Source organism: Stenella coeruleoalba (genome assembly GCF_951394435.1).
Source record: "Stenella coeruleoalba genome assembly, chromosome: 2".
Taxonomy (NCBI): Eukaryota; Metazoa; Chordata; class Mammalia; order Artiodactyla; family Delphinidae; genus Stenella; species Stenella coeruleoalba.
Window position 1 is genome coordinate 81,825,614 of NC_137147.1, and position 24,948 is coordinate 81,850,561.

The following is a 24,948-nucleotide window of genomic DNA, read 5'->3' on the forward strand; positions in this document are numbered from 1 at the left end:
AGCAAAATGCCACAAATGTACATCAAGAAGAGCAGCTGCTAGCTTTTCTATTGTTAGTCAATTAAACATGCACAAATTTGCTTTCTTCATCACGTGATGGCGCTTTTATGAAAAAAAACTGAATCTCAAGCACAAGTAATATTTCAATGCCAATTACCTTCATAAAAACTAATTGCTCCTTGGTATTGTATTAAAATACAAGGATTATAAAGCGATTAGAAAAACATCTTTATTGAGCTGAAATAAGACTTAGGCACCCTTGTGATGGGGGAGGTGGTACCACTCAAACAAATGCTAATTAAATAAAAGCTAATGGTAATTACTAGGCTTCTTTATAGGCTCGGCAGTGCAAAGAGTATGTCTTTTTTGAAAGCAAATATTCTAATACTTTTGCTTCTACTATTTCTGACTCTACTCAGAATTTGAATATTAGCTCAACCCACTAAAGCAGCAAGAAGTTGAGGTTTTCCAGAGATCAGAAAGAACTCTCTTCAGCCAGTAACTGGGATCATTTTCAAAGTTATCCAAAACAGGATAAAAAAGCCAAGGAAGTCCCACAACCTCAGTCGTACCACGAGGAGACTATCAGACAAATTCCAGTACATAGGGGCATCCTACGATATACCTGACCAGCACTCCTCAAAACTGTCAAGGTCATCGAGAACAAGGAAAGTCTAAAACTACCACAGTCAAGAAGAGCCTAAGGAGACATGACAGCCAAGTGTAATGGGGTGTCCTGGATGGGATCCTGGAACAGAAAAAAGGACATTAGGGAAAAACTAAGGAGACTGAATAAAACATGAACTTTAGCTAATAATAATGTGTAAATGTTGGTTCATTAATGATAACAAATGTGGCCTACTAATGTAAGATGTTAATAATAGGGAAACTGGGTAAGGGGTATATGGGAACACTCTATACTATCTTCTTGATTTTTCTGTAAATCTAAAATTAAGCCTACTTAATTTTATAGAGCTTAATTACTATACAGCTTGCAGAGCATGGAAAACATCCAGAAAAGTTACACATTGAAAAGTTTTCAGAGGTTATATATTTTCACAGTGGAATTAAAGGTTTAAAAATTTTTTTTAAAAGCCATGAAAGAGGGCTTCCCTGGTGGCGCAGTGGTTGAGAGTCCGCCTGCCGATGCAGGGGACACGGGTTCGTGCCCCGGTCCGGGAAGATCCCACATACCACGGAGCGGCTGGGCCCGTGAGCCATGGCCACTGAGCCTGCGCGTCCGGAGCCTGTGCTCGGCAACAGGAGAGGCCACAACAGTGAGAGGCCCCCGTACCGGGGGAAAAAAAAAAAAAGCCACGAAACAAAGGATTCACAACCTGAACCCTTTACATCCTTCTTTGGGTCTGGGGGAGGGACGTGTTAGCTTCTGATCATGCGCTTTGACTACAATAGGTCTACTACCTGATGATTATGAGATTGAGTTTGGATCCCCAAATCAAATGCTCTGCATTTTGTTCAACGTTTGATAATGCCAGTCTTTCAGGTAATAGCCATTTTAATGGGTGTGAAATGGTGTCTCATCTTGGTTTTAATTTGCATGTTTCTGAAGACAACTGGTATCAGCAGGTTTCCATGAATTGTTACTGGCCATTTGTAGATTTTCTTCTGCAAAGTCCTTCCTTCTGGGAACCCAGCCTTTCCTTCCACCGTTGGCTCTAATCTAAAACCTGGATTAAGTCCAATAACTGGGCAAGTGATCTCAGATTTTTATTGGGGCAATTGCCCTCAGCTTCTTCTCTTTTTTTTTTTTTTGCTGTACGCGGGCCTCTCACTGTTGTGGCCTCTCCCGTTGCGGAGCACAGGCTCCGGACGCGGAGGCTCAGAGGCCATGGCTCACGGGCCCAGCCGCTCCGCGGCATGTGGGATCTTCCCGGACAGGAGCACGAACCCGTGTCCCCTGCATCGGCAGGCAGACTCTCAACCACTGTGCCACCAGGGAAGTGCGCCCTCAGCTTCTTGATCATCCATTTTTGGTTTATTCTGATGGTAAGTCAGAGAGTAGCTTTGTTGAATCCCATCTATTTTGCCCCGAGGGATGCTGTGTTGTATTAACTATTTCTATAACTGTCTTGGCCAAACCCTCTTGGCTATTACTGCAACCTTGCCACTCATGATAATTAGATTCATTCTGAGAGTTAAGCATCATTATCTGGCCTCTATTTTTAAGAGGTGGGGTGGGGTTCCTGTTATCTCTATTACTATCAGGTAGCTTAGTTCTGTAATCGCTTTCCTACCATCACCAGCAGTCTACAAAGGAGAGCCACCACTGAACTTCTTAGTGACGCTGGTGTGCCTTGCACCAGTGTACTTATGTCTTTCTGTGAAATACAATTCCGGCATTTTTCTCTCATTTACCAGGAGCCATTGCTTTTTCCGTGTATCTAGAATACAGCCTAGTAGCAAGTATGTACCATTTCTTGGGTCCTTACTAGGATGTTAAAATCTGTATTTCAGAAAAATACCTCCAACTCAATAAACTTCCTCTTATTCAGTGCTATGCTCCAGCCTCCTTGATAGTGCCCTCAGAATCCAATCTCACGTGCGCACCTGCTAGGTAGGGCCTGGTGCTCTGTTGTAGGCGCAGTCCCTTTTTTCCTTACCAGGCTCGGCATGTCTACAGCTGGGTGAGCTGCAACTTAATCCTAGTTGTAAAGCGAAGTGGCCAGTAGCTGGGGCGAGTAGAGGCCTCTGCAGTGTCTTTAAGCGAGAGAGTGGATCATTTCTTCAGGTTCAGAGGTTTTAGAAGAGTTTGGGAATTAATTCAAGTGTTTGGGAGAAATCAACCCAGATATTCCATCCCATGGGTCAGGATTCATTTCCCCCAACCAACTTCCTGATTTTGGTATAACAACCTGCCTTGACTGGGAGTTTTAACCTTCACTGGAGTTTGGGCTATACTTCCTATTAAGGTCTGGGCCTTAACTTTCCTTGTCCTCCATCTTCAGGCGAGGAAACCCTCATCGTTTGCTTTTATGGAGAGCCTCTGGCTTTGTCACTTGGTTTTCAACTGCCTGGTAAATGCTCTCGGCCATACTCTGAGCTGTATTCTTTTTGTGGAACTTCAACACAGTGTAGCAACAGGCATCCTCTTTCACTGCCCTCAAGGTTACTCTTTCCCCAATACTTTTCTAACACCAAATACATAACACGAGCTCTTGCATTCCCATCCATCTATGCACTAGCCTATTTCACCACAGGACAGTGTTAGCGATTGCATCAGAGGCCATCTGTAGTCCAGCCACCCCAGCAGGATGGCGAATGATCCAGCTCCTACACACAATTCCATTGCCCGCTTCCTTGGGCCACTCCTGGCACCAATGTTTCCAGGCTGGGCTCTCTGGGAAGCTGACTCTAAGATGGAGTTTAGCGTGCAGGATGTTTATTAGGGAGTGCCCCTGGGACCGATATCCGTAGAAGGAAAGAGAAGACGGCAGGATTGGGTAGTGGAAAAAGTCATTTAAAATTTTATACTACAAGAATTACACTATCGTTGTGGAAAACATAGAAAATAAAGAGAAGAAAAATGAAGCAAAAATCTACCACAATCCTAACACTGCTAATCTTTTGTTTGAGGAATATGTTTTATACATTCTTAGATAAATGCGTACGTAATTCCTTATTTAAAATGGTTTTCACACTGTACATAATATCTCATAATCTGATTTTTCTCCATCATCTATTATGAACACTTTTCTGTGACAGTGAATATAAATATATCGTCATCTTAACGGTGGCAGAGAGAGGCTTACACACCCTGTGCGAGGTTGGACGATGCATGTCTAAGAGGGCAGATTCGGGCCAGCTTGCCAGGGTGCCAAGGTTAGCTCCACAGTCAGCAGCTTTGTGACCCAGGATGAGTTAGCGAGCCTCTGCACTTGAACTTCATCATCTTTAAAATGCTGACAGTAATTGTAGTGCCTATTTGTTGGGAGGATTAGATGAGTTAATATATGCAAAGTGTTGAGAACAGAGTCTGGCATTCGGTAAATGTAGGTGGTGTTATTAGTGCTTTGTACGAAACACCATTGTTTATTTCACCGAAGTCCCTACTTTTTGACATTTACTCGGATAAAAATAACGTCATGATGAATACCTTTCTGCTCAGGGGAGGGTCAGGGGCACGTATTTGCCTATTTCCCTCAGATAAATTCCTAGAATTAAAATTGCTACGTTAAAAGACAAGTGCATTTTAAAAAAATTGATTTTTGTTGCCAGATAAGCCAATCAGAAAGTTGCAGCAATTTCCAGAACCAGCACTAGTGTATGAGAGTGTCCATTTCCTCAGACCGTCTCCATCACAACTATTACCACCCATGGAAAGCTTGGTCAGTCTGCTTGGTGGAAAATGAGGTTTCAATTTATATTTAATTACTAGAGAGGCTGAATTTTTTTCATAGTTCTATTTGCCAATTCTGCTTCTCTTGTAACTGTCTACTTATAGCCTTTGCCTATTTTTCCAGAGAGTTTTACTTTTTCTTTATGAGTTTGAAAGAACTCTTTACCTCTTAAGGATACTCTAAAAATTTTGTTAAGTCTTAAATATAAAACTGGTTTATGAAACTAGAATGTTAACACTGAAGTTTGAGTTAGGTATTAAAGCTATGTTTGGTATGAAAGAGATCAGTTGGTTTCTAGAAACCCTTCTGAGGTGGACTAGTGAATCTGGGCAAAACGGCGAATGAGTGTTCTTCCCACTCTTTTTACATTTTTTTTTTTCTGTAAGTATGAAATTATATCAGAATAAGAAGTTCCCCCAGGGGCTTCCCTGGTGGCACAGCGGTTAAGAATCCGCCCGCCAATGCAGGGGACACGGGTTCGAGCCCTGGTCCGGGAAGATCCCACATGCTGTGGAGCAACTAAGCCCGTGCACCACAGCTACTGAGCCTGCGCTCTAGAGCCCACGTGCCACAACTACTAAAGCCCTTGCGCCTAGAGCCCGTGCTCCGCAACAGGAGAAGCCACCGCAATGAGAAGCTCACGCACCGCGACAAAGAGTAGCCTGTGCTCGCTGCAACTAGAGAAAGCCTGTGCGCAGCAACAAAAAACGCAACGCAGCCAAAAAAAAAAAAAAAATCAAAACAATAAATAAATTAATTAATTTTTAAAAAAAAGAAGTTCCCCCAAAATACATAACTGAAAAGAAAGCTGGCTGGGGGGTTACTGGTGCCTGGTTTAGCCCAACCACGAAATACCTGACTGCTCTCCTTCATTATGTGTGTGGCAGCTATAAAAAGACCACACGGTCATCTCTGCGGCCAGCCTGAGATAACAGAATGTGAGTTGGTCCTGCTGAGTTCAGCTGCCTGCAGCTCTGCCCTTCCCCGGCCTGACCTGGGTCTGCTGGAAAAATCATACCCTCTGCTCTGTTGTCACGTGCTCAGTACCTGGCTTGGAATGGTAAGAAAAGGTAACCTCACCTAGCCTCTTGGGTTAGGGAGTCTCCCTTTCTCCCCACTGGTCTCAGGAGGATTGGAGATGGCAATGCAGCTTGCTTGTGCTTTCTCTATCCTCACAAGTCTGTGCTTCTCATGCAAGGCCCACTTACTTAGAGGAAAACGATCTCACTCTTACTTCCATCCCTGCAACTAGAAAGCATGGTATGGTCCTCAGTCAGACGAACGTATGTTCTAGGTTATACTGCAGAAAAAAATTATCGACCCCCCCATCTCTTTGGCTTAATTCAATAAAGATTCATGCTACCTACCCACTGTGAGCAGTGAAGGTTTGGGGTGAAGCATGGGGATTAGTGAGGGCTCTGCTTCACAGAGTCACTCAGGGAGCTCAGGCTAACAAAGGCTCGAGCATCTGTCATGTCACCAGCTACCACAGCAAAGGGAGAGAGAAGCATCGAGAAATTACACTCACTTTTCTCTGCTTTGGCTGTAAAGTGTCACATATGGTTTCCACTCACATCTCATTGCCCTGAACCAGTCACAAGGCCCCACCAACCTGCAAAGTGGCTGGAGCATGTGCAAAAGCCCATAGAACGTGGGGTGAGCTTTCTGTCTCTGCCCACTCCCAGCATTAGCCTCTTGACGCTTCCTCCCAGCATTGCAATTTAACTATTTATAATATTTTGTTCAATGTCTGTCTTGCTAGACTTGGAGTTTTTTGGGGGGGTTGGCACTCTGTCTTTTCTGTTCACCATTGCATTCTTCATGCCCAGCCAGGTACGCCGCACGAAGAACAGCAATAGAACTGGGACCTTTGATGCCATCTAGTGGCAGCACACATATATTACAGGAGTTGTTACTTCGATGTACAGACCTCTGCCTTCAATTCTCTTTTGGGGGGCGGGGGGCGGTGCAAGTGGGAGCGTGGGGAGGTGGAACAAGAGTGTTAGAAAAGGAGAGATGTTTCAAGATTTCAGTAGACAAATGCCCTAGAATGAGAATCTCCGGACGTCACCTGGTAGTTATCCTATCAGCTCTGCCCCCATCCCAGTTTTACTCCTTCCCCAGTTTGGCTGGTAAAAGAGCTTTTGGGTTTCAGAGTTGGAAGGCGACAAAATGAGTTAAAATTCCATAAAATGCATAATTCTTTTTACAAATAAAAAAGTTAAAACCTACCTATAGCTGCTCAATCAGTTGCAAAATAAACTGGTTTACTGGTCTATCTCAATGCTGGTCTGCCCATCTTCAGCACCTGGGACGGAAAACAGACAAAGCTAGTGACCTTTTCCCCGACCTCTGGTACATCACTTCTTCAGGATCCATGTTCCAGTGGCTTCTGTCAAAGCTGAAAACGTTCAAGGCAAAGAGCCATGTTAAGGTTTCTAAAAAATTATCTGGCTCCAATTATCTGGCTTGTTGAGGTTTCTGAGAAGTGTCAGGGCTAGCTCTGGCTGCCAACTGCTGCGCCGGATGAAAGCTAATGACCCCGTGTGTGGGGCAGACAAAGGGTTTAAAAAGCAAAGCTTAGTTGAAGTTAATCATGGAAGACAGGAAAACTTGGAGGACAGTGATGGAAGGAGTGCATTCGTGTGGTTTCTGTGCTGTCACCCTTTATCCAGAGACTCCGGGCTCTTCTGTGTAAGTGGCCCCTTGCTCTCTGGAATCCATTATCTCCCTAGGATGCCCCATTATATGCTTGGTGAGATGGAAACCATGGTGCCTTGCTGCTGGCTCTGGGGAGGAGGAAGCTGGGGCCGACAGCATTTCCCAGAAAATAAGAAACAAAACTAAACTTAGTTAACAATGAAGAAAGAAAGAGGAGGCAGGGTGTTCTTTTTTTTTTTTGATTGCGCTGGGTCTTAGTTGCGGCTCACGGGCTCCTGAGTTGCGGCATGTGAACACTCAGTTGCAGCATACATGTGGGAATCTAGTTCCCTGACCAGGGATCGAACCTGGGCCCCCTACATTGGGAGCGTGAAGTCTTAGCCACTGCACCACCAGGGAAGTCCCCAGGGTGTCCTTTTGACCGTATAGCAGGCTGGGAGGTTTGCTTTGTTTATAAGAAACTGATTTAACTGAACGTGGATAAGTTGATGAAGGAAGAATTAAAATATATATGCTTAACAAATACCACTTGTAGACATAATAAAGAAAAAACAATGAGAGAAAGTTCACAGAAATGACAGACTTTCTTTATGAAGGACGATCTTGAATTTTTAATTAATAATAACGTATTTATTGGGCACTTGGTAGGTACCAGGTACCAGGCGAAGTGCTTCTATGTGGTTTATCCCTCAATTCTCGTGGGTACTCACTCTGTGAGGTAGATGTTGCTATGATCTCCATCTTACAGAGGAGACATGGGCTCAACAAGATTCCATAACTTGCCCCAAATCACGCAGTTAGGCCAGCATTCCACTCTCTCTCCAGAGCCCTGGCTTTCGCAGCAGGTTTGTACAGCTGCCACTCTGTCCTTTTCTGTCCCCTGAATCCTAGCTCCTAGCATCACTAGTATTCCTACTGACTCATTTTGTCTCTCAATGCTGCCTTTCCTGCATGACCTCCTTTCTTCCTTGCCTAAGGAAGAGCCATAATCAACATCATCAAAATACATTTATTCTGCTATGCTGGGGACAGGGGATGTAGCCATGTGTTAAGGAGGGGCCCTCTGTCCCCAGAAGTGATATATTTGTCAAACCAAGGTTTTACATGGCTGGTTCTTCTGTCCCTTGATTGCCCACCCCGCCCCTCCCCGCAACCATCTTATCTTGGTCCCACCCACACTTCAAAACTCTGAGCTCAGAGGAACCCAGAGAGAACAGCCAGAGGCCCCCGAGCCACTCTTTCCTGTGAGAGGGTTCTTAGAATTCTTCAAAGGGTTTACCCAGGGTTACAGAGTTACAAGTATCACTGAGGAGCTAAACACCACATTGAAGTGTATCTTCTTCAATGAAATGCTTTAAACTGGTTGAAACTCAGTTTTCTGAAGATTAATTATTCTTTTTTGATTTGACGTGGACAGGGAAAGTATCAAAGGCAGAGTGAAAAAGATCAGGTGGGCTCTGAATTTTCTTTCTTGCTGTGTGAATAAATGTTTGCACCTACAAATATAAGACCGACCAAAGGTGGCAGAAACTTCTCTGCAAAACTGTGGGAGAGTGTGCAGTGTGAGGCAGTGCAGCATGAGGGGGCCCTGAGCAGGGCCATGGTGGGTGGGTGGGGCTCAGAGGTCTCTGTATTTTTTATTACAGGTAAGTGTGCCTGGCTGGCTGTCTTCTTGGACTCAAGCATTGGGTCACTGTTAGGGACAGAGTTCAGGACCTGAAGCTGGAAGATTAGGGCACAGGTTTTGCTTTGTCACTGAAGACCTAAGAGCCTAAGCATGCCATTTAACTTCTCTGCTTGAGTTTCCTTACCTCTACAATGGGGGTGATAGCGCTATTATCCTGTCTCATGGATTTCGTTAATTAACTAAAATCAACCAAAAATAGTAAATTATTTTGAAATACTCTGGTTAAAGGTCTAAGTAATAAGCAGATCTGATCACATGGAAACTCTGTTTAAAAATCTACTGTGTTCTTGGATTGGAGGAATCCATATTGTTAAAATGACCATACTACCCAAGATAATCTATAGATTCAATGCAATCCCTATCAAAATACCAATGGCAGTTTCCACAGAACTAGAACAAATAGTTTTAGAATTTCCATGGAAACACAAAAGCCCTGAATAGCCAAAACAATTTTGAGAAAGGAGAATGGAGCTGGAAGAATCAGGGTCCCTGACTTCCAACTATGCTACAAAGCTACAGTCATCAAAACAGTATGGTACTGCCACAAAAACAGACACATAGATCAATGGAACAGAATTTAAAGCCCAGAAATAAACCCATGCACTTATCATCAATTAATCTATGACAAAGGATGCAAGAATATACAATGGAGAAAAGACAGTCTCTTCAATAAGTGGTGCTGGGAAAACTGGACAGCTACATGTAAAAGAATAATGTTAGAACATTCTCTAACACCATACACAAAAATAAACTCAAAATGGATTAAAGACCTAAATGTAAGACCTGATACTATAAAACTCTTAAAGGAAAACATGGGCAGAACATTCTTTGACATAAATCTCAGCAATATTTTTTTTGGATCTGTCTTCTAGAGTAATGGAAAGAAAAGCAAAAATAAACAAATGGGACCTAATTAAACTTAAAAGCTTTTGCACAGAAAAGGAAACTATAAACAAAGTGAAAGGACAACCTATGGACCGGGAGAAAATATTTGCAAATGATGTGGCCGACAAGGGATTAATTTCCATAATATACAACAACTCAATATGAAAAAACAACCCAATCAAAAAATGGGCAGAAGACCTAAATAGACATTTTCCTAAGGAAGATATACAGATGGCCAAAAAGCACGTGAAAAGATGTTCAATATTGCTAATTATTAGAGAAAGGTGAATTAAAACTACAATGAGATATCACCTCATGCCATTCGGAATGGCCATCATCAAAAAGTCTACAAATAATAAATGCTGGAGAGGGTGTGGAGAAAAGGGACCCCTCCTACATGGTTGGTGGGAATGTAAATTGGTGCAGCCACTATGGAGAACAGTACGGAGGTTCCTTAAAGAATTAAAAATAGAGTTACCATATGATCCAGCAATCCCACTCCTGAGCATATATCTGGAAAAAGTGAAAACCCTAATTTGAAAAGATACATGCACCCCAATGTTCAATGCAGCACCAATAATAGCCAAGACATGGAAACAACCTACATGTCCATCGACAGATGAATGGATAAAGATGTGGTATATACACATATATATATATGTGTGTATATATATATATACATATATATAGATAAAGATAGAGGGGGGAGAGGGAGAGGGAGAGGGAGGGGGGAGGGAGAGGGAGAGGGAGAGGGAGAATGGAATATTACTCAGCCATAAAAAAGAATGAAATAATGCCATTTGCAGTAACATGGTTGGACCTAGAAATTATCATACTAAGTCAGACATATATCATATGTCTGACAAATACAAATATTTGTACTTATATACAAAGACAAATATCATATGATATCACTTACATGTGGAATCTAGAAAGTAATACAAATGAACTTATTTACAAAACAGAAATAGACTCACAGACACTGAAAACAAACTTACGGTCACCAAAGGGGAAAGAGGAGGAGGGATTAATTTGGAATTAACGTATACATACTACTATATGTAAAACAGATAAACAACAAGGACGTACTGTATAGCACAGGGAACTATATTCAATACCTTGTAATAACCTATAATCGAAAAGAATCTGAAAAACAATATATATAAACTGAATCACTGTGCTGTACACCTGAAACTAATACAACATTTTACAATCAACTATAATTCAATTAAAAAAAAAAATCTGTGGCTCACAGGAGAGTGCTGTCTTTCAGCTTGGCAGACCAGTCCCTCCACTCCCTATATGGTTGTCCCTCGGTATCCATGGGGGATTGGTCCCAGGAGCCCCATGGATACCAAAATCTGTGGATGCTCAAGTCTCCTATAAAAATGGTGTAGTATTTGCATATAAACCTAAGCACACCCTCCCGTGTACTTTAAATCATCTCTAGATTGCTTATCATACCTAATACAATGTAAATGCCATGTAAATAGTGCCAGTGCAGTGCAAATTCAAGTTTGCTTTTTGGAAGTTTCTGGAATTGTTTTTTCAAACATCTTCAGTTCTAGTTGGTTGAATCCACGCATGCAAAACTTGTGGATATGGAGGCCCAATTGTACTCCCACTACACACACCTGTCTGGAGATCTTAATCAAACACGCTTCTTTGTACTTCTGTGCCGGCCATTTCCTTTGCCTGTGATGCCCTAACTTTTCTTGTTTGCTCTGGAACTTGACGTTAACCAATGTCCATGCATACCTCCCTCCCCAGACACCAGAATTCTTCCTTTATAAGCTGAATGAATTTGCACAAATTATTTAGCTTATCTGAGCTTCAATTTCCTCATCTCCAAATTGGGACTAATAATAATTCCTGGTGGTGTAGCAAGAGGTCCTGGGGGAAGTGAGAGGAAGCACCGTTGTTACCCCAGATGTGACTGTCGTTGAGACTCGGATGAGAGGCCGTTAGAGGAAGCAGTGGGAAAGCTGGGTCTGTTCAAGTGCATTTGAAACATCTGTGGTCAGAACAAGAGACAAAAAGAGGAGATGGTCCAAAGACAGGGCCTTTTAAAAACTGTGCTCCCTCTCCTGGATGGTAGCACCTGCCTGTGCTTCTGATGTAATTTCCAGACCAGCCGGTGGGAGGGCTAAGGAAAGTTCACGCAGCATCTGGCACAGGGCTGGACATACAGAGCTCCAGAAACATTCGTTATGACTATTATTTAATTGTTTCATCAATGCTCCCATAGTGCTTTATGCATAAACTACATCATTTATTTGGGGGAAACTGCTGACCTGCTTTGTACCTCAATGTCCTCACCTGTAAGATGGGAACGGGAACACTGCTCGCCTTTGGTGGTGAGAAGCCAACCTGAGATAATATGTGAAAGCTCTCTGAACATTAAGCACCCAAAAGATACAGCTGTTATAGTCAATTGTTGTGAGGAAGTCAAGCAACACGTAAGAGTAGCTGGGCCTCATAAACATCAGGTAAATTCAGGTGTGTTTCGGAAGAACAAATATGTTAGGTCTCCCTCTAGTGAGGATCCGGAGAAGTGCAGCCAGTGCCCCGCCCCGGCCTGTGACCTGTGGGCATCCGCTGGATTGCCGATTTAGGACACAGCTGCAAGGGGCCTTTGAGCTGGGAGTTTCCCAGGCTTTGCTCACCTCCTGGGTTGGACTAGGAGATTTATGGAGAGACAGGTGGGTTTCAAATGTAAAGGTCGTGAAAAACTTTATACATCATATGCCCTGGGACAGGCCAGGGGTGGTGCTAGCTTCCCCTCTTTACTGTGAAACTGCTTGTGGATGGGAGGCTCTGGGAAAGATTCCTTTCCCAAAGACCATCCCAAGTAAGAGTGAAGGTGTGGGTCACTGTATTCAGTCAAACCCCTTCAGTGACCCAGAGTTAGTCTGGGTAACAAACACTGGCCAGAAAGAAGAGATGTCGGGGATTGTGTTGACGTCTAACTTAAAATATACATGTGGATTAAGGGAATGGGCTGAGGATTGGCGGGAATGCAAGCCTCAACCAAAGCCCTTTTGGGTTCTCAGGCCCCCTCTGTGGCTCACCACCTTTCCACAAGTCTGCCCTTTGATGTCCCTCTTTTTGAACCCCTTCCCTCCGGAAGCAACCCTGGGAGAAGGAAACCCAAGGAGGCAGGTGGAGAAAGTCAGGCCAGGCCATCAGGCTGCAGAGTGGAGAGAAGATAAAGGGAAGATCTTCTTCCTTCTCGCAGGAAGCTGTGGCTCTAGGAGCCGTGGAGGCGGTAAGGCTGGCCCCGTGCTTACTGGCAATCGTCTCTATCAGTCTCCGTCTTGGCCACCTTTTGCATCCGCAGTCCAGCCCAGGCAAGGGCCTGATGGGAGGAGGGGTGAGAAGGAATTTTCTTCTCAGACGTGGGTTGGGGTGCTCTAAGTAAGAAGGTAAACTCTGCTTTCTTCCTCCAAAGAGCTTAGTAGGATTTGACCTGATTTTCAAGCATACATGCAAAGAACCAGAGCAATCTTACCTCAGGGTTTGGGACATTCTAAACACAGGGGGAGGCACCGTGGGAGATCAATTCCATGCTGGTCTTCCTTGGTCCAAGGTGGGAAAGTGCTGGGGCATGGGGATGTGCCACATCATGGGGTCATGTGGAACCAAGAAGGGAGGGAGGAGGTCTGTTACTGCCAAAGCAAGCGAAGAGAAAGAAGTGTCTACGCTAGAAGCAGGTTACTCTTCAAGGAGGCAAGGACACACTTCGATAGGGTTTCCCATGAGGATGCAGGCTGGAGAAGCAGGGCGGAAAATGCAAACTTGGTTGCCTTGCGGTATTGTTTAGATGAGTGTGTCTTGCACTTTGGAGCTTCACAAACCCCATATTAGGGAAAGCCACTGCAAGGGGAGGCTGTAAGACTTTCCATCAGGCAGCAACTTCAACACCCAGCAAAGTGTAAAAAGCATGCAGCAGCCTCCCCTCATCCACGGGGATATGTTCCAAGACCCCCGGTGGACGCCTGAAACCATGCATAGCACCAAACCCTATACGCATACCTATGATAAAGTGTAATTTATAAATTAGGCACAGTAGGAGATTAACAACAATAATAAAATACAATTAAAACAAAATACTGTAATAAAAGTTATGTGAACGTGGTCTCTCTCTAAATACCTTGCTGTACAAATGTTAACACCTTTTCCATCTTAACTAAGCACTTATCACACACCGTGGCTGTAATTTTTGCAGTCTGAGGTGCGACAGCAAAGCTAGCACGAATTTCTTCTTCCGTCTTCACAACTGTATGGATAGAAGATTCATTCTTACTGCAGATCAACCTTAGCATATGACTTTTTTTTCTTTCCTTATTAAACCAAGGACTTTCAACTTTTCTCTTAAAGGAAGCACTTTACGGCTTCTCTTTGGCTTATCCGAATTGCCAGCATCACTCCTCTTGCATTTTGGGGGCTGTTATTAAGCAAAATAAGAGTGACTTGAACACAAGTCCCATGATACCAGGACAGTCAGATAACGCAGGCAGCTACCATGTCACTAATGGGCGGGATGCGCTGACATCCCTGGCAGGACTGAGGAGGGTGGCACAAGATTTCATCACGCTACTCAGAATGTTGCACAATTGAAAACTTACGAGTTGTTTATTTCTGAAACTTTCCATTTAATATGTTTGGACTGTGGTTGACCACGGGTAGCTGAAACTGCAGAAAGTGAAACCATGGATAATGGGGGACTATGGTATTTTACTCATGTGAATGTACATGTGAAACCACTGTGGGAAAATTATGTGTGAGAAAATAGTACGCACCAAGTGGATGTGTTCTAAAGTCAAGAAGAGTGGACTGGTAACTGCAGACCAAGAGCTCTGTCCCCTCGGGAGCCTGAGCACGAACGCAGGCGTCGTTCCCGCTCCAGACACCCTTGTCCCTGAGCATCAGAGCTTCAGAGCATTTATACCACTTGTATAGAGTGTGCTCATCACTGCTCTTGACAGAGCCTCCAAATTACACCTTCTGTAATTTTGTTACTCTTTTTGCGCCACCAAGTCTTATGCTCTGCAGTAACCTAAGGCAATTAGCTTCATCAGGGAGACACTAGCCTTGACTCTCTTCTCTTTCCAGATGCTGAAATTGCCTGATCAGATGCTCTGTTCCTATCACCCTTCGGGCAGTTGCTTAGTACTGCTGTGGAAATTTCTAGCCATCTCAACTCTGCAGGTGAGCGGAAACAAGCCCCCCTCCTTACGCTGCCTGTAGGGAGAGGGTCCAAGAACCACCGCAGAAGCACTTGTATATCTGGCGACCGCTTTTCACTGGAGCTTTGATTATTTTATAGTGACCAAATAGTAAAGGGGCCTTTCTAATGTTTAACTTGGGTGCCCTGAATGGAAAAGTTACTGGAGACTCAATTCGGTTGAACACCTGGTTAGACTGATTAGTCACTGAGATTATGGGCTACGTGAGTAGATTTACTAGATATTAACCAAACTCCAAGACAATCCAGATTTCTTATTTTAGCTATGAATTTCAAGAATTTTCCAAACTTCAAACCTGGCCTTTCTTTCCAATTTTATTTATTTTTTTACACCAGAAGCTGGCAGTTAACCAGATAATAGTCTTCATTTTCGGACAGGGATTCAGATGAACAAGAAAAATACATCAAAAAGATACCTCCTAACTTTAGCAAACTACCTTGCATCAGTGGAAAACTGTTTAGAAATCCAGTGACCTGATCCAAACAACCTCCCCGTCGTCCCTCGGCCTCTCCTGACTCTTGGCTTCTATTGGCTGCCTTAGCGTTAGATTGGACTGGCCTCCACTCTGCCACTTTCTGTAGGATGGTATCACCTAGGATGCTCTCAGCTGCAAGGAATGAAAAACCCAACTCAACCTTTATTAACTCCCTTAAACAGAAAGTCCAGTGAGAGGGCAGTTCCAAGCAGTGTTTGTGGCCCCCTTAAACTCGACTCCCTAAGAGTTACTTCTCACACTTGGGGTGCTCTCTTGAGTTTCCTGACTTGAGGATGTTCTGAAGGTGCTGTGTCTTTGTTTCCAGAAGTCTTCGTGGAAGCTCTCTGGACATAAGATCTTGCCAAAGGGTCTCCAGCCCCGGCTTGGAGGGCCCTAGTCATTTTACACTTCAGGGCTCTTCTTCCGTGGGGTGGGAATGACTTAACACAGCCTCATGTTTGATCTGGAGTGGCCATTCCTTAGGGCACCCAGACACCTGGTCCCTCCCTCTATGCCAGAGTCCTGGTCCACTCAGGGGTACCCCTCGGAGTCCCTGACCTTGCTCTCTCCCTCAAGTCCGACTCCTGTGGGGATGGATGCCCAGACCAACCCACACATTCATCTGAATATAACTTTTGACATTCCTGCAACAAATGTCTGTTGGCTGCCAGCTATGTGTCAGGTACCATCTGAGGGCCTGGGAACACATCAGTGAACAAGATGGACAAGAGCCCTGCTTCCATGGAGCTCACACTCCTGTAGGGTGACACGAGGCAGCAAATAAGCAAACCAGATCAGATTTAATGTCAGACGGTGATAAGAAGAATATGAGAGACGGTGGTGGGATAGCAAAGCCTTGGGGTGGCTGGGCTACTTCAGAGAGGGTGTCAGGGAAGGCCTCTCTGAGGGGAGATGGTAGAGCTGAGGCCTGAAGCATCGGAGCGACCCAGCCATGCAGGGAGCTGGGGGAGGAATGTTCCAGACAGAGCGAACGGCAGGAAAGGCCTCCGAGGTGGAAGCAGACTTGGGATGTAGAAGGAACAGCAAGAAGGCTGGTGGGCTGGAGTTAGAGGGGCCAGGCTCCTATCTCCTTCCAAGCACACACGTGGGACTTAATCTCAGGACATGAATGGACACCTGTGTTAAAGGTTCCCAGAAGGTGATGGGACAGTTGAGAAATCTGCCAGATGTTTTATGACCAGAGCCCTGTCTTCCCAGAGCACGTGAGGCTCCCCCCGTGAGAGTGTTGCCTAGCTACCTGCCCTAGCTGCCTTTTCGTGGCACCCTGGCTCTAGTTCATTATAAATCTATTGTTTTCTGCAATACTTTATATACGAAGCTCTCTATCCCCATGACAATACAGGGGACTTTCCCTCTGTGCTCCGAGAGCCATCTTCCATCCTCAGGTGACAAGAGCTGTGGTGGGACAGCACGTCCTGTACCTGCCTGGATGGTGCACGACATTGCAGACACTCTTAGCCAATGAGTCCTCTCCTGAGCTGAAGATCTTCTGCAGCACTTGACTTTCCTTTTGCTATTGACTTTCTGCTCAAGACAATTAGGCTATGTTCCTGGTAAAGAGACTGGGTCTGTGACCTGGGCTAACCACGGTGAGAAGGGAGACAGGATCTGCCCCACTTCCCAAAAGTCGGGCGGTTGAGATGACGTTGGCAGTTTTCAGGTGGCACAAAACCATGGTGGTGGTGGGGGGGGGGGGCGAGGATCTCCCGTTCTGGTGGGGGGCTACAATCCCTTTTAGGTAAGAGCTTGTCGGATAGATGAACTTTACGACCCCACTGAAGCTGAAATGTGGGGAGTTGGTAGGACATGTGCCCACACATTGGATATCTCAAGGAGGTGCAGCGTTTTCCAGGGACGTTTCACTAAAAGTAGATCAGGAACAAGAAGGAAATTATGTGCCTTCACTAAGCAGAAGCTACGTCTATCAGTAATCACCAATCAGAGACGGCAGGGGGTCAAATAACCTTGTTCCTTCCGGTAATAAAGCAGCAGCCGAGTTCTCTGTCACACTTGGTTCTTAAAGTTCAGTGTGCATGTGATGAGAGACACTGATTATTCTGGTCCTTGTAATGGTGCTTTTTGGGGAGGGAAGAAGCGAGAGGAAAGCTTTCTCCCAGGCTTAGCTGGAGGCCGATGTCCTTAAACAGAAACCCAGGGGCATACGTACCCTGCAAGAGCTGCTATAGAGTAAGTCAGGACTGGGGGGGGGGGTAGGGGCTCTTTAGAGTAAGACTTGTCTTCCAGGCCACAGAGGTGTCATCTGGAGTAGTAATCGCTGACAGGTTTCCTCCCTGCTACCAACTGGTTTTGTATCACTCAGGGCAATCGCCAGCGACTTAGCCCTGAAGAGGGGTGCGGAAGAGATAAAACGAGGAATGTTATGTGTGTGAGGGCATCACCCCCTAAAGGTCTCCCCTGCCAGCAGGTTCTAAGTGGTAGGGGCAGAAGTGACCACCACTGGCATTTTGGGTTTTGTGGTATGAAGAGTCTTTTAAATGAGAGGTACTGAACACCCCTTCCTGGTAGCCATTCCTGCCACTGCAAGCCTGGTTGGCCAGAATGTGGGGACGTGAGGTGGACTCTACCTGCAGGATGCTAGCTGTCAGGGCCTGGCTCCCACATGTGAATTCTAGAGCAGAGAGGACGGCAGAACGCCCTACCAACTCCCTCCCATCTCCAGTCTGGCTGAAAGCAAAGAGCCTGAGGTGATCTTGGCCAAATGCCAGCCTGTGCTTCCTGGAGCCGCCTGAAGACCTCTCTTCTGGTTTATCCGTCACCTTCCCCTTTCATACTGTGGCTTTGGAAGCCCTGCACCCAGCTGGAGGCACGGCTGCTCAGGTGTGCCCCCAGGGGGCCAGCTAGCCCGGGGAGGCCCCTTCTGGCCTGGAAGGAACACAGCGGCAGGACCGCGGGGATGGGCTGATCAGGGAGCCACTCCACCTGGGGCTCTGCTGGGGGCTGTGGCCTCCCAGCTGAGAACTAACCACTGTGCTGACTCACCATGATTGTGGTTGAGAAAAACCCAGCAAGTTGGTGGCTCCCACGAGCTCAGGGGCTGTAAAATATAGGCCAGGGAGCCTCAGCCGGAAAGGGCTTCAGTAAGTGAGAAACCAACCTTTTTTCTGCCCTCTCCACGTCTCTTTTACGCTATGGAGTTACAAGGGGCCCTAGAGGACCCCAGAGGGCATTTCCCGCTCTAGTCCCTCGGGGGACTGTGAACCAGGTCTGGAAATGGGCTAAAGGACAGGAGCAGCAACCAGGCCTGTGTCCAAGGCTCTCGGGACTTGTCGTTCTTTCTGCTGTGGCCGAACCTGGATCTAGCGGGTTCCTCCATCTCAGTCCTTTGGCGAGCTCCTCAGCTTCCCAGAGAATTGAAATGACCCTCTCCAGAGACCTCCAGCAAACTCCAGACCAGGCTGCAGCCTGCATGATTCAGGGGCGAGGGCCCGGGAGCCAAGGAGGTGAATGGGGTAGGGGTACAGTTCATATTGCATTTTATGTAAATGGTGCCCCCTGAGGTGCCGCAGACAGACGTCCCCCTGTGCTGCCCCCAGCTCAGCTTTCTCCCTAGCCCGAAGCCCCTGATGCTGGCATCTGAAACCAGCACCTAGCACTGTGCCTGGCCCATTAAGGCACTAAATCAAATCTTGTTGATACATAATGCTATGGTAGGCAGCATAATGGCTACCCAAAGACATTCATATCCTACTCCCCAGGACCTGCAAATATGTTACCTGACTTGGCAAAAGAGGGGTTTTGCAGGTGTGATTAGCGTTGTGGACCTTGAGATGGAGAGATTATCCTGGACGATCAAGTGGGCCCATTCTAATCACAGGAGTCCTTAAACGCAGACAACCTTTCCTGGGTATGCCCAGAGAGAGAATTGCGACTGTGGAAGAAGGTCAAGGAGAGGGTAATGTGAGAAGGACTTGACGCCCCATTGGTTCTGAGATGTCTGGGGCCACGTGAATGAACAGAGAGCCCTCTAGGAGCTAAGGGTGACCCCAGCTGACAGCCAGCAAGGAAACGGGGACCTCAGTCCCACAACCCCATGGAACTGCCAACACCCGAATAAGTAAAGAAATGGACTCTCCCTTAGAGCCTCCACAAAGGAACAGCCCTGCTGATGCCTCGATTTTAGCCCCGGGAGCCTCGTAGGACTTCCGGCCCACAGAACTATGACATAATATGTTTGTGCTTTAAGCTGTTTACGTTATGGTAATTTGTTATAGCAGCAACAGAAAACTCATACGAATGGCTACAGAGTGGAATGTGTTTTATAAATGAATATAATTTTCTTGCCTTTGGCACCCCAATTTCCTTGGGAGCAGCCAGTGTTAGAGAAGTCCCTTTGCATGGCTGGCCATGTGCCGGTGGTAGGGAGGGCATCCCTCCTTCTGGTCCTGTACCTTTCTTGGCACATGTGAGTTTACTTCTCTGCTGGTATTGTTGCTGGCATCGCCACCCGCCTGGCCCCTGGGAGAGATGTTGCTAGAGGCTGGCCTTTTCAGGAAGCACATAGGACCTCCTACTGCTTCTCGTACTCTCTGCTGCTTCACAGAGGCAGCCCCTGGCCCCTTACTCCAGGCTGACGGCCCTCACACAGCCCCCATGCGCCTGTTCTTTCCTTCAAGGGTCCTCCCGGGGCTGGCGAGTTGTCTCAGTTTGTAGCTAAGGCCTCCAGATCACGCTGTGTCCGAGCAAACTCACGGCTCTCCTCCATCACACTTCACCCCAGGGAAGCCCGGAAATGACCTCCCACCTGACCACACCTTGCCCTCTCCCCACCTTCTCCCTCCTCATGACCCAGAGGCAGATGTGTCTCTTGTGGCTGCTGCTTAGGGAATTCTAGCTGGGGTGGTGGTGGGAGGAAACGTACGATCTCTCCTCTTAGATGCTTTGTGGGGAGTCCTGCTTATTTCCTCCCTTCCCCCCACCCCACTTGGGACAGGGCCTGAGGGCTGCTGTTGGTGGTGGTGGTGATGAGAGTGGCAGGGGAGAAGCTACAGGCCCCTTCCTATTAGCTCTTCTTTCAAACCTTTCTCTCCCTCTCCTCCTTAGCCTCTTGTCCAGCTCACACTCCGGCAGGGAGAAAAGTAGAGAAGCTGTTCCTGTTCACATAGCCTGTGATCCCCAGTGGTTATTGACTCACAGCTGGGGCAGCGCCCTCTGAATCTAGCAGGTTTTTTTTTTTTTTTTTTTTTTTTGAGGTACGCGGGCCTCTCACTGTTGCGGCCTCTGCCGTTGCGGAGTACAGGCTCCGGACGCGCAGGCTCAGCGGCCATGGCTCACGGGCCCAGCCGCTCCACGGCATGTGGGATCTTCCCGGACCGGGGCACGAACCCGTGCCCCCTGCATCGGCAGGCGGACTCTCAACCACTGCGCCACCAGGGAAGCCCTGAATCTAGCAGTTTGGTCTAGCCTCGAGTGTCTTCCTTTTGAGCAGTCTTTGTGGGGTTGGGAGCAGAGAAAGAGAAAGAATGAGTAATTTGATTTCTCAGGTTCTTTGTGGTGTCTTAACGTCAGCAGGGCAGCTGCTCACGGCCTCTGTCTCCTCAGGCCCATCTAAGGTCTCAAGGCCTTGCTTCCTATGCGCCTCAGTTTCCCTATTCTAGGCCAGAAGGAATTTGTGGTATAAAAGAAGTCCAGTCCTGATAGAAGATGGTTGAGACTTTCAGCCTTCAGTCTCCTCTGAGCTCATTATTCAGTCCGTTTCCTCAGGTCCATGGTGGCCTGTGGGGATGGACCCGTTAAATGCCTGGACTTGCTGTTCTAGGAGCCTCCTTAGGTTTCTGTGGAGACAAGCCCTGGCTCTGATTTACACTTTGGGCCTGTAAAGACTCTTATCAAACTTAGAGTCAGAACTACAAAGACTAAACAGAGGCCCTCAAACAGAGCCCCTCAAGGTTCCTTTTGTGGTTACCCAGAAGAGGGGAACCGGCCAGTCTTGGGTTACAGACAACCGAGGGCAGTTATTCCAGGTCAGTCACTGCCCCCTGGCCCAGTTCCCCTCCAGCAGGACCTCCGAGAGGTTCCTCTTTGGGTGGTGAGAACGTCACTTTTAGGTGAGATCAACACGGGCAAAATAGTGAGGTCTGTCTCCAGGCCGCTGTCTTTTCTGGGGTCCAGGGAAAATGGCTGCAGCTTCCAGCTTGGAGGGCCTTGATGAGGAAGGACCTTGCGCCTCTGGCGACCTCCGTTTACTGGTGCTGACTGTGCCCCAGACACGTTGCTAGGCTCTCTATGAGCACCATCTCCCTTCATCCCACAGCAATCTGAGGAGGGAGATGCTCTCATCACTCCCAGGAGAGGAAGGTGGGATTTCTTGGGAATCAGCCTGGGCTTATGGTAACAGTCAGAGTGCTGGGTTTCAATCCCCAACCTCTCACTCTGTGGTTTTGGATGAGATATATACTTGCTCTGAAATTCAGCTTTCTTATCTGTAAAATGGGATAACGATTACCGGATTCATATACAGTTGTAAGGATTACAGGAAATAAAATCCACGAAGTTGCCTGTACCGAATAGGTGATTGATACACGTCCTCTGCCCCCACTCCTCAAACACAGAGCAAAGTTTTGGTGTGGGCTGCACATAATCTCAGGGCTGACAACAGACTCAACCAAAAACAGTTGGATAGAGTCCCATCCAGTGATGTCTAAAGGCTCTAAACAGGAGAATTTACGAACATTACCAGGGGCTCAGTCCTACCAGTGAGGACCCTTACCCTATCTCCCCTCCCTCACCCCAAGGGACTGGGCTCCATCAGGGGAGGGCCAACAAGAGACTCCTTTGCCTTCCAACACTGTCTTACCTGTCTCTGGGATTGTACATCTTTCTCACCAATTTTTGGATGTGGTCAATTTAGTTTTTGCTAACCTTTCAGTGAAACAATATCTAATGGCATTCCTTTCCATTTTCCACATGCTGTATTCCCCGTGACTCCATTTTCTTCAGGGATGATTTTTGGCCTTTATTTTTCCACCAACAGGCCTAGTTAAGCAAGTTTCATCCCATGGTTCATCCTGCACCCCCAGACTACTTGGACAGTGCAAGACCCTGTCACGCTGGTCGTATTGAGAGTGAAGCTGCCACCTAGTGGTCACTGGAGGTGTGACTGCCTTGCCATGAGCTCTCCTGTGACTGGTATCTGAAAAAAATGTAGTTAATAGTTTTCTTTTAAACTAACCTAGAAGCTGTGGAGTGAATCAGACCAAGCAATGTAACTGTTTCAAAGCCTTATCGGAAAGAGGTTGAGTGTATATGAATATTTTCAAATCAAAATGCTTCGTGAAACAAAAATCAGATTGACAGGTTTTGACCAGCGGGCCAAACTAAGATACAACATTTTTTCTTTGACCGAATGAAGCCCAAATGAAGTCCCACAAAGACAAAACAAGCAAACCAGCCAACAAACCACCTAAACCAAACAACTCAACAACAGCAAAAGGAATAACTTTTTTTTTTCCCTCAGTAATCCAGTACACATCTACCAAGTGCTGGGGTGGCTGTGGGCACCACCCAGAAGTTTAGTGGGCACTGAAGCAGCTCATCACAATACACTGTGGTGACTTAAAGCCAGGCGAAGGAGAATGCAGTGGGAGACCACAAGGAAGATCTACTAACTCTACAGAGCAGTGGAATTTGAGTTGACTCATCAAGGAATATTCGATTTTGTCAGGTAGGAGGGATAGAGGCAGAAAGGGATTCCACCCGACTGAAGGAAGGGCAATGCAAGGCCCAGAGGGGTGGAAGAGAAGGGCGAGTTCAGGTGTTGGTGGGATGAGTAGTGTGGCTGAAAAATATAATTCAGCCTAAAGCCTTGTGCCAACAGTGCATTTGTTGACTGCCTATTTTATGTATTTATTGGCTACCTATTTTTTTTCAAAGTAGACAAAAGTATGAGACACTGAGAAATTTAGAAATTTAAGACGGCGTGGAAGCATGTTGTAAAGATGTCAATTCTCCCCACTTATAGTTTATAGATTTAAAACAAACCCAATAAAAATCCTATCAGGTATTTTTTTTGTTTTTTTGTTTTTGGTGCAAATGGACGAGCTACTTCTAAATTTCATTTAGAAATGCAAGGGGCCGAGGATAGCCAAGACTATCTTGGAAAAGAAGAACAAAATGCAAGCCTTATATTACCAGATAAAGACTTAATAAAGCTAAATTAAGGAATCATTAGAAAACTAGCAGTATCTACTAAAAATGAACATACACGCACCTTCTGATCCAGCAATTCCATTCCCAGGTATGTGCCCAAACAAAGATGCATAGATATTTAATAGAAATTTATACTACATCATTCAAAGCAGCACTATTCATAATAGCTCTGGACTGTGACTATGCAAATGCCCATCAACATGGTGATGTCTTTGCAATACGGAATTCCATTTAGCAACAAGAATGAATGATTTACAAGTACACATAACCCTACGGATGCATTTCACAAACATTAACAAAGAAGCCAGAATACACACTGTACAATTCCCATTAATAAAGTACAAAAATGGTCAAAACTAACTGTGGCGTTTGATTGCATTACTAGCTCTGATTCTTCATCTTTCCTGATATCCTTGCCCTTTGCCATGTGACCGCAGCTCCTCTCATTAAGGATGTGGCGCACATTTCCCCAACAGGGCCAGGACAAGGGTGAGACAAGTAAGGCATTTAATTACCCTGGACACAAAATTTAAGGGGTCCCCAAAACCCTCAGTAATCAAGAAAAAGATTTTAATGAAATGTTTTTTAAACAAATCAAAATTAATGCCAAAAAACCCCATGGTGAACAAAATATCAACATTTCCAATCAGGAAATTGACCCTGCACCTGTAACAACTACTAGAATATTCAGAAAACCTATGTAGTTATTTATTTTGAACTCCACCCACAATTATATATAAGAAAACACTTCGCGTTATTTGGACCATTATTTTTAAACCCTATTAGGCCCAGACAAAATCAAAACGTAAGAATATTTTCTGAACCAGCATTTCATTTGCTTTGAGTTTTTGCTAAATTCATCTTTACAGTTAGCTTTAAACTGGCCTCATTTCAATGAAAAGAATATTTTTTATGATCGTTTTTTCAACCATAAGTTTACTGCTAACAAGTGTAAGATCAGAAAGCATGACTTTTCTATGCACAGAAATTAGATGCAATTATCATTCAGCATTGATTGTTTGAGGAGCAATTCCTTACCCAGCTGTCAACCAACTCTATCATCTATTGACCCACCATCTATCGTTCTTCATTCCGGATGGGAAGAAACTCAGCAACTAATTAGAAATGTGACTGCTATGGTTTCCCTGCTGTGGAAACTTCCTTCTCCTTTGAGCTGGGTAGGATTGATTCTGAGTTGGGTGGGAATGGGAAGATCTTGTCATCGATTTGATGTCAGAGAAAGTAAGGTTGAGATAAAATGGAAAGGTATGTATCTAAATAATAGCACTTGTGATTTCTCCCTGCAGCTCCCAAAGGGATAACATCTATTTGCTTTTCAAAAAGACGTACATATGTTGTGTTCTTTCTGCAGAAAATAAATTTCTCTTTAGTGTCAAATTTTCCACCTAGTCCAGGTGCCCACCCAACCCCGGCCCTGACAGTGCT

General features: G+C 45.7%; 1 long non-coding RNA gene across 3 annotated transcripts in view; it reads right to left on the minus strand.

The window, feature by feature from the left end:
- Positions 1-6,627: 6,627 nt before the first annotated feature.
- LOC307181773 overlaps positions 6,628-24,948 on the minus strand; it is a 752,523-nt gene continuing 734,202 nt past the window's right edge. For all 3 annotated transcript variants that reach the window (XR_013827034.1, XR_013827035.1, XR_013827036.1), the window contains one exon: positions 6,628-6,666. This is a non-coding gene — a long non-coding RNA (uncharacterized lncRNA). The remainder of the gene's footprint in view (positions 6,667-24,948) is intronic.